This window comes from Acomys minous (genome assembly GCF_964271855.1).
Source record: "Acomys minous genome assembly, chromosome: 10".
In the NCBI taxonomy this organism is placed as follows: domain Eukaryota; kingdom Metazoa; phylum Chordata; class Mammalia; order Rodentia; family Muridae; genus Acomys; species Acomys minous.
The window spans coordinates 1,466,780-1,475,000 of NC_140491.1; the positions used below are offsets into that span (position 1 = coordinate 1,466,780).

Genomic DNA, 8,221 nt, shown 5'->3' on the forward strand with positions numbered 1-8,221 from the left:
TAAGGCATGTAAACTCATGGAAGTTTGAATTATAGTTAATGTCTCCAAGTATACAAATGAAGTGTGAGAGCACTATATTTCATAATCTTTCAATGAATCACATTGGCACTATAAAATAACATTCTACAGTGATACCAGGAAATTAATCATTACTTATCCATCATTCTTCAGCTAATAAACAGAACGAGACTTTGAGGCGGCCCGAAGCTGGAAAAGTAGCCCTTCCCCACTCATCCTATGATAAATGAACTGCCACTACTCATTAATTCTGTGCATTCAAGTATTTTTTTGTTAATTACATTCCATACCTTACTTCTCTCAGAATTGCTGTTGCCAAAAGGAAGAGTTGGTAAAAGGTGTTGATGGGAGTAAGGAGAGAGGGGAACTGTAGATTGATACAACAGTTGTGGAAACCAGCATGGGGCACATAGAGGATTTAAAAATAGAGTGTTCATATGATCCAGTAGGTTCCTTTCTGGCCATCTACTCAATGGAAATAAAATCACCACCTTTCTAAAAGTATCTGCCCTCCCCATTCATCACAGCATTGTTTGCAATATCCAAGATAAAGAAACAATCTAAGCGTCCTGATGAAGGGATAAAGAACCTGTGGTGCTGGGACACTCGGACAGCTTCTTTCTCATATCGGAACAGTGCTAACAGCACAGAAAGCTGCCTTCCATCAAGAGCCGCCACTGAGTTCCTAAGGTGAAGATTTTGCCTCATTGGTTATTCTATTAGCTGCAGTAATAGATGCTAAAAATACTAGCAGATACTTTAATGCTGATAGTGCTAATTGATATATCAAATTATTCAGTGGATCATCAACTTACGTGATTATATATTCACGGCATAAGCTATATTTAAAAATATCTACTGCTTCTATATTCTTCATCTCATGCATTAACATTAAATGTTTATTTTTTAATTTGAGAGTAGCATGGGGAAACTATTTAAGTAGGTCACTCATAATTGAATTTTATATACAGTGTTTATTTTTCTTTATCTATGAACATCTTGGTTGGATGTTGTAGAAAATAAGGAAGCCGAAAATCTGCCAAATTTATGTATAACTTAAGTGCTGTGGGGAGTAAATACTTATAATGTAAAAAATTGGAAAGGAAAACTGGTTTTTACAATGTTTTATTATTGTATTTTGATAAAGGAAAATTAATGACTGTAGTGAGATATTTGTATAGTATTTCTCCTTTAGGAGAGATGTGAACAGAAACAGTGATATGAAATGTTATTGCTGTGACCATATAACCTTTAAAAATAATCCTGACATTTTGAAGTAACTATTAATGAGATTTAATTTTAAAACTGCACTTTTACATCCCCAACCCTAATCTTAGTTACAAAGAAATTCCTTGCGTTAAAGTGGTGTTAAAATTAACTGGTGGTGGTAGTAAAATATTGCAGTTACTGAATTATTTGTCTTAAATTTTATTACTTTTATGTGTATGTGATGTGTGTGTTTTGCCTGCTTGTGTGTCTGTTACAACACATGTATGCCTGGTTCCTGCAGAGGCCAGAAGAAGGCTTTGGATTACCCTTGAAGCAGAGTTACAGATGGTTGTGAGTAACTGTGTAGGTGCTGAGAATCAAATCTGGGTCCTTAAGAAGAGCATCTAGTGCTCTTAACTGCTGAGCCATCTCTCTCGCTCTACATTTACTGAGTTCTTACTATATGTCAGAGATAAGTACAGGAAAAAGAAAAATGGAAATGCTTTTATAGAACTCATATTTTGGAGAAAAATAGGTATATTTTTTCCTGAGACAGGGTTTCTCTGTGTAGCCTTGGCTGTCCTGGACTCATTTTGCAGACCAAGCTGCCATCGAACTCAGTGATCTGCCTGCCTCTGCCTTCCGAGTCCAGGGATTACAGGCATGCACTACCGTGCTCAGCAAGTAGATATTTATTTTTCAACCTTTTAAAATAAACTCCAGTGCCATGTCCATCTGTTACTGATGGAATGTTGGTATTGAGACATTTCATATTGTTTGAAGTCATATGGCTATCTATGCCTTGTTATGTATAGCTCTACCATGGTACAATCTCTGCCTTGCAGTTGTACTATCTTATGCTACTTAGAAAAGCTGGGTTTAGTCCCTGATAACCAGAGCCTCCATTGTTATCAGGATTCCTTTCAGCAAAGTTAGTGGCCTTAGACTGATAATTTTCTGGATTTTTTTTTCTGTTGGATGACTCCAAAATCAGAGAGCATATGCATTTTATTATTTCTCTTTGCTGACTAATTTCATTTTTATTCTCATTCTCTTCATTTCCCATCCTCTTTCCTCCTTCCCCTTATTTTTCCCTTTCCCCTTCCCTCCCCTTCTCCCCTTCCTTCCTACTATTTCTTTTTTGAAACGGTTCAGACTTTGTACTCCTTTTGCTACAATTAAATATGCAGGTCTAAAGGCTTGTGTATTACTATTACTAAACGCAGAACACATTTTTCATCCAGCTCAGCTAGTCATAGAATTTGTAAAAAATAATTTATTAATTTATTCATATTACATTTCAATTGTTAGCCCATCCCTTGTATCCTCCCATTCCTCCCTCCCTCCCGCTTTTCCCCTTACTCCCTTCCCCTATGACTGTGACTGAGGGGGATTACCTCCCCCTGTATATGCTCATAGGGTATCAAGTCTCTTCTTGGTAGCCTGCTATCCTTCCTCTGAGTGCCACCAGGCCTCCCATCCAGGGGACATGGTCAAATATGTGACATCAGAGTAGGTGTGAAAGTCAGACTCCACTGTACACTCAACAGTGGAGAATGTCCTGTCCGTCAGGTAGACCTGGGTATGAGTTCGAAGTTTACTGCCTATATTGTCCTTGGCTGATGCCATAGCAAGATCCCTGGACCCAGATCCTCACATCATAATGTTCTTCTTGTAGGTTTCTAGGACCCTCTGGATCCTTCTATTTCCCCATTCTCCCATGCTTCTCTCACCTAAAGTCCCAATAGAATGTCCTCCCCTCTGTCCCACTTTCCTGCTATGTGAAGACTTTCATGTCACATGCCCCTTGAGCTAGTGTCTCAATGTAAGTTAGTATATACCATTTGACTCTTTTTGCTTCTGGGTGAACTCACAGAAATCTATCTGGTGCTATCTCAGAAAAATGGAAATAGGGCTTCCTCAAGACCCAGCTATTCCACTCCTTGGAATATACCCAGATGATGCTCCAGCACACAAGAACATTTGCTCAACCATGTTCATAGCAGCCTTATTCATAATAGCCAGAACATGGAAACAGCCTAAGTGTCCATCAGTAGAAGAATGGATAAAGAAACTGTGGTACATTTACACTGTGGAATACTACTCAGCTATTAAAAACAAAGAATTCCCCAAATCTGTGGACAAATGGATTGAGCTAGAAATGGTCATAATGAGCGAGTCATTGACCTTCTGACACTATCTTTTTCTGGAAGTTCATTCTTTGTCTCCCAGAAGATTTTTCTTGTGCTCATCTGCTTCACCACTAGCCTCTTTTCAGGTCTTTCTGGCCTCATTTACTCATCATTCTAGTAATCGAATGGTAAAATATTTTTTCTTTCTGTACTGGCTTGTTTGATGAACTCATCTGGTCCTGAAAATTTAAATACAAGTGAGTAAATTCTGTTATTTTTCTCATTCATCCTGTATCCCTGGAACATTATTGTGAACTCTTTGTTGTAGTGTGCCTAGCATTCCTTGTAGGAGGAATGTACTTTGTTTCTCTATTCTTCAGTTTAAGCATATGTTTTACTAGGTTTGGCCAATAAAATGTCAAGTAGAAGTGTCTGTATTCCAGTTCTTTTGATTTATCTTTTATCTTCTTTTTTTTCTTTTTTGCACAGAGCAGTTGGTGTGGAACGTAGGTTTTAATTGTGAGTTGTTCCTCTGCTCATTACTTTGCAGTGATTTCTGATTGAGTGTCATAAACTGTTTTGGCTCTTGTAACAGAATGTATCCTTGTTTAAAGACCACACTCGTTGCCCTGTTTTTATGTAGAAGGACAAAGGTCCTTTAGGATTCTGTAAGAGTACAATCTCATATGCGTGGTGGTTCTTGATCTCTTTCCTTCCTAGAGGTGTATTGGGTGCTAAGGTTTCAACAAAGCTTTCGAGGGGTGGGGCATACACCTTTGCAGCACTTAGAGCAACACTCTTCTGTTGCTATTAATTTGCTCCTTGCACCTTGTCTGTGTCTTCTCTAACTTCTGCCTACATGTGCTGCTTACTGCCCTTCCAGCCACACTGGTCCGGGATGTTTATGGGATACAGAGAGCCTGCTCTGCTCCAAGAATTTTGTCTTTGGTTTTTGTCTCTGCTTGAACCTTTCTCCAGACACCCAGGTGGTTGACTCTATTGTGACCTGAACATTTCTGCTCAGGCTTTGCTTAAACACTATTCCAAACTATACAGAATTCCGAGTATCTCCATGCCCATTCTCCTTTGGTTTTGTTCGTATTGTTTACCACTTTTGTTACGTTATTACAGGAGTTATTTTGGAAACTGAAACAATTAACAACTGGGCTAAAGAATCTAAGCAGAATTCTAAATAGAGGAATTAAAAATTGCAAAGAAACACCTCAAAAACTGATCATAATCCTTAGCAATTATGGAAATGCAAATTAAAACATTGAGATTTCATTTCACCCTTCTCAGAATGACTAAGAGCAACAAAACAACTGATAACAAATGATGGTGAGGTTGTGGTGAATGTTGTTGTTGTTGTTGGGAATGTAAATTGGTGCAGCTGCTCTGGAAATGTACTGGAACATCCTCAAAATCTAAAAATAAATCTAGTATATAACACAGCTATACCACTCTGGCACATGTCCAAAGGATTTACCAGCTTAATCCACAAATACTTTCTCATTAACGTTTGTAGGTGTCATATTTACAATACCCCCCCAAATGGAAACAACCTAAATGTCCTTCAGCAGTTGACCCCATAATGCAAGTGTGGTGCACATGCACATATTCAGCTGTAAAGAAAAATTCAATTATAAAAAGGTATATTAAATGAGGTAACCCAGACCTAGAGTTTTCTTTTCAAATATAATTAATGTGTGTGTATGTTTTTGATATGTATATGTATGTATTATATAGAGACATTACAAAATCACTACTATTGTCAAGATAATCAGCAAAATCATAAAAGACTTTACCATTCTTATTTGTATGTGATGGCAAAATTTAATGGGGCTGGAGAGATGGCTCAGTGGTTAAGAGCACTGCCTGCTCTTCCAAAGGTCCTAAATTCAATTCCCAGCAACCACATGGTGGTTCACAACCACCCGCAGAGTGATCTGATGCCCTCTTCTGGCCTACAGGTTCATGCAGGCAGAACGTCTTATACATAATAATAAATAAATAAATATTTTAAAAATTATTTATACGTGAGAAAGTCATATCCCACTCTCCACTCTACTGTGGAGAATGTTCTGACCATTGGCTAGATCTGGGTAGGGGTTTAAAGTTTACAGCCTGTATTGTCCTTGGCTGGTGCCTTAGTTTGAGCGGGACCCCTGGGCCCAAATCTGCCTATCATAATGTTCTACTTGTAGGTTTCTAGGACCCTCTGGATCCTTCTACTTTGCCATTCTCCCATGCTTCTCTCATCTAGAGTCCCAAAAGGATGTCCTCCCCCCTGTCCCAATTTCCTGGTACTTGAAGGCTTTCATGGGACATGCCCCTTGGGCTAATATGCAGATATAAGTGAGTATACACCATTTGAGTCTTTCTGCTTCTGGGGTTAACTCACTCATTATGATCATTTCTAGCTCAATCCATTTATCCACAAATTTCGGGAATTCCTTGTTTTTAATAGCTGAATAGTATTCCATAGTGTATATGTACCACAGTTTCTTTATCCATTCTTCTATTGAGGGACACTTAGGCTGTTTCCATGTTCTGGCTATTATGAATAAGGCTGCTATGAACATGGTGGAGCAAATTTTCTTGTTGGGTGCTGGAGCATCTTCTGGGTATATTCCAAGGAGTGGAATATCTGAGTGCCTTATATTTGACCATTTTCCTTGGAGGGGGAGACCTGGTGGCACTCAGAGGAAGGACAGCAGGTTACCAAGAAGAGACTTGATACCCTATGAGCATATACAAGGGGAGGAAATCCCCCTCAGGAACTGTAGTAGGGGAGGGGAATAAGGGGAAAATGGGAGGGAGGGAAGAATGGGAGGAGACAAGGGATGGGATAACCATTGAGATGTAACAAGAACAAATTAATAAAATAATATATATCTTGGGAAAAATTATTTATACTAAGCAAGTTTTAATATATAATATAGTACCCTGTACATTTCACTCTGGACTTAGCCTTATGACTAACATTGTGTGTCCTCAAGTGAACATTTTTCCATTTTCTCACATCAAGGCCGTGAAAAACTACTGTTATACACTGGTTTTTCTATAGCTTTCAATCTATGGATTGCATATATAAATGAGATAATATGTCCTGTGTTTAGCTTTTTGAACTTAGCAGAGTATCCTTCAGTTTTGTGATACAAAATTATTATTTTATGGCGAAACATATTTGTTTTGTTGGTGGTGGTGGTACTGGTGGTGTTGGGAGTAGTGTGTGTATATGCACTGTTGGCCTTATGCCTTATGTATTTAACAACATATAAGTTAATTACACTCAGTGGACATTGTAAAAACTGCTGCAATTGAACAATACAAGTTTAGCTTTGTCTTTAAGGCGTTTCACTTTTTTATATCCATGCTAAGGAGTGCATTTGTTATTTTATAAGAACCTCTCATAATGTTTTCTACATCAATTTACTTTTCTACCATGATATGCAAATGTGTCCTTTTCCTCTTATCCTTTTGATAATAGCCATCCTTATGGGAGTGTGGCTCTATCTCGCTATGATTTTGATTCACATTTCCCCTGATGATTGATTTTGAGCACTTTCAAAATATACTTCTTGGACATATTTTGTGTGGATCTGAAGACTATATAAAGGATGTTCCTTGTCTGTGTGGCTGTCAGCCTGCAGTACGGTCCGGACGAGTTAGAAGATTTCTAAGGAGACAGGTTCTGACGAAGACAGTTATGTTTTTAGGGCATGACTTACAGGGGATTTTAGGGACCCAACCCCTTCGTCTTAATTTGTATTCTTCTCTGCACCATGAGTGAACTGCTTTGCTGTACCACAAACTCCTCTTCATTAAGTTCCATCTCACTGTAGGTCCCAAATATTGGAGCCAGATGGCCATGGCCTAAACTCTGAAATAGTTTACTTAATACCAATAAGCCTTTTTCCTTTTGTAAAGTACTGTATTTCTTACAGTGATGGAAAACTAATTAAAAAAGTATTTATGTGGCTTCTTTAAAAATAAGTTTATTCAGCCCACCTACCCCCTCTGTGTAACAGCACTGAATGTCCTGATCTTACTTGAAGCCAGATCAGGCTGGCTTCAAACTCACAGAGATCCTCCTGCCTCCGTCTCCTGAGTGCTGGGATTAAAGACATGCACCAATGCCTGGCTGTTCTCTCATTTTCAATTGGGTAATTATAACTGTTTACTGTTACATTGTGGCAGATACTTACACACACCATACATAGTTGGAGAAATTTTCTCCACAGAACAGGTGGTTTCTTATTTTGAAGCAGTCTCTTTTATCTATATTTTGTGTACTTCTGTTTTCTTTTAGTTTTTCTTCACACATTTGAGGTAATGACCAAAATATCACTGTCCAGACTAATGCCAGCTGTTGTATCTTGCCAGCTCTATCCTTCTAGAACGTCTATAGTTTAAAGTCTCACTTTATGTGCATTATCTTTAGTCTGTTTAAGACACTCAGTTTTCCTAGCATAATTATCTATTGTAGATAATAGCTTCCCAGGAGCTGTGCAGGCCAATATAGACAATACTGTTTTGTATGCATATGAAGAAAATAAGGCAAGAAAAGTTTCTACTCTGTTCAGGGTCATGGAGTTGTTTACATTACTCAATTTTGACTAGAAGTTTCTAGGTCTTGCACTAAGGATCATACTACCCATATGGTCATTTGCTGTCGTACCACATGATTAGAACTTAAAAGGCAGCTTGTTACATAGAGGGGGATTTTGATAGAAACTAGTGAGGCACTTTAATGGGTAGTAGAACTTTCGTGTCTTTCATAATTCACTCAGCTCAACATCTGACCTGTTGTTGGATTTTCTGATTTCTCCCTGGCTCTCTTGATTTTAATCTGCTGTACT

General features: G+C 38.3%; 1 protein-coding gene across 3 annotated transcripts in view; it reads left to right on the forward strand.

Annotated features, from left to right (window-relative positions):
* COX7B2 (cytochrome c oxidase subunit 7B2) overlaps positions 1–8,221 on the forward strand; it is a 104,773-nt gene that overhangs the window by 72,290 nt on the left and 24,262 nt on the right. The window contains exon 1 of one of the 3 annotated variants that reach the window (XM_084798651.1): positions 561–708. The exons of the other annotated variants lie outside the window; for them this stretch is intronic. The gene's annotated coding sequence lies outside the window, so the exon portion shown is untranslated. Of the gene's footprint in view, positions 1–560; positions 709–8,221 lie in introns of those variants that run through there. 3 annotated transcript variants of the gene reach the window in all.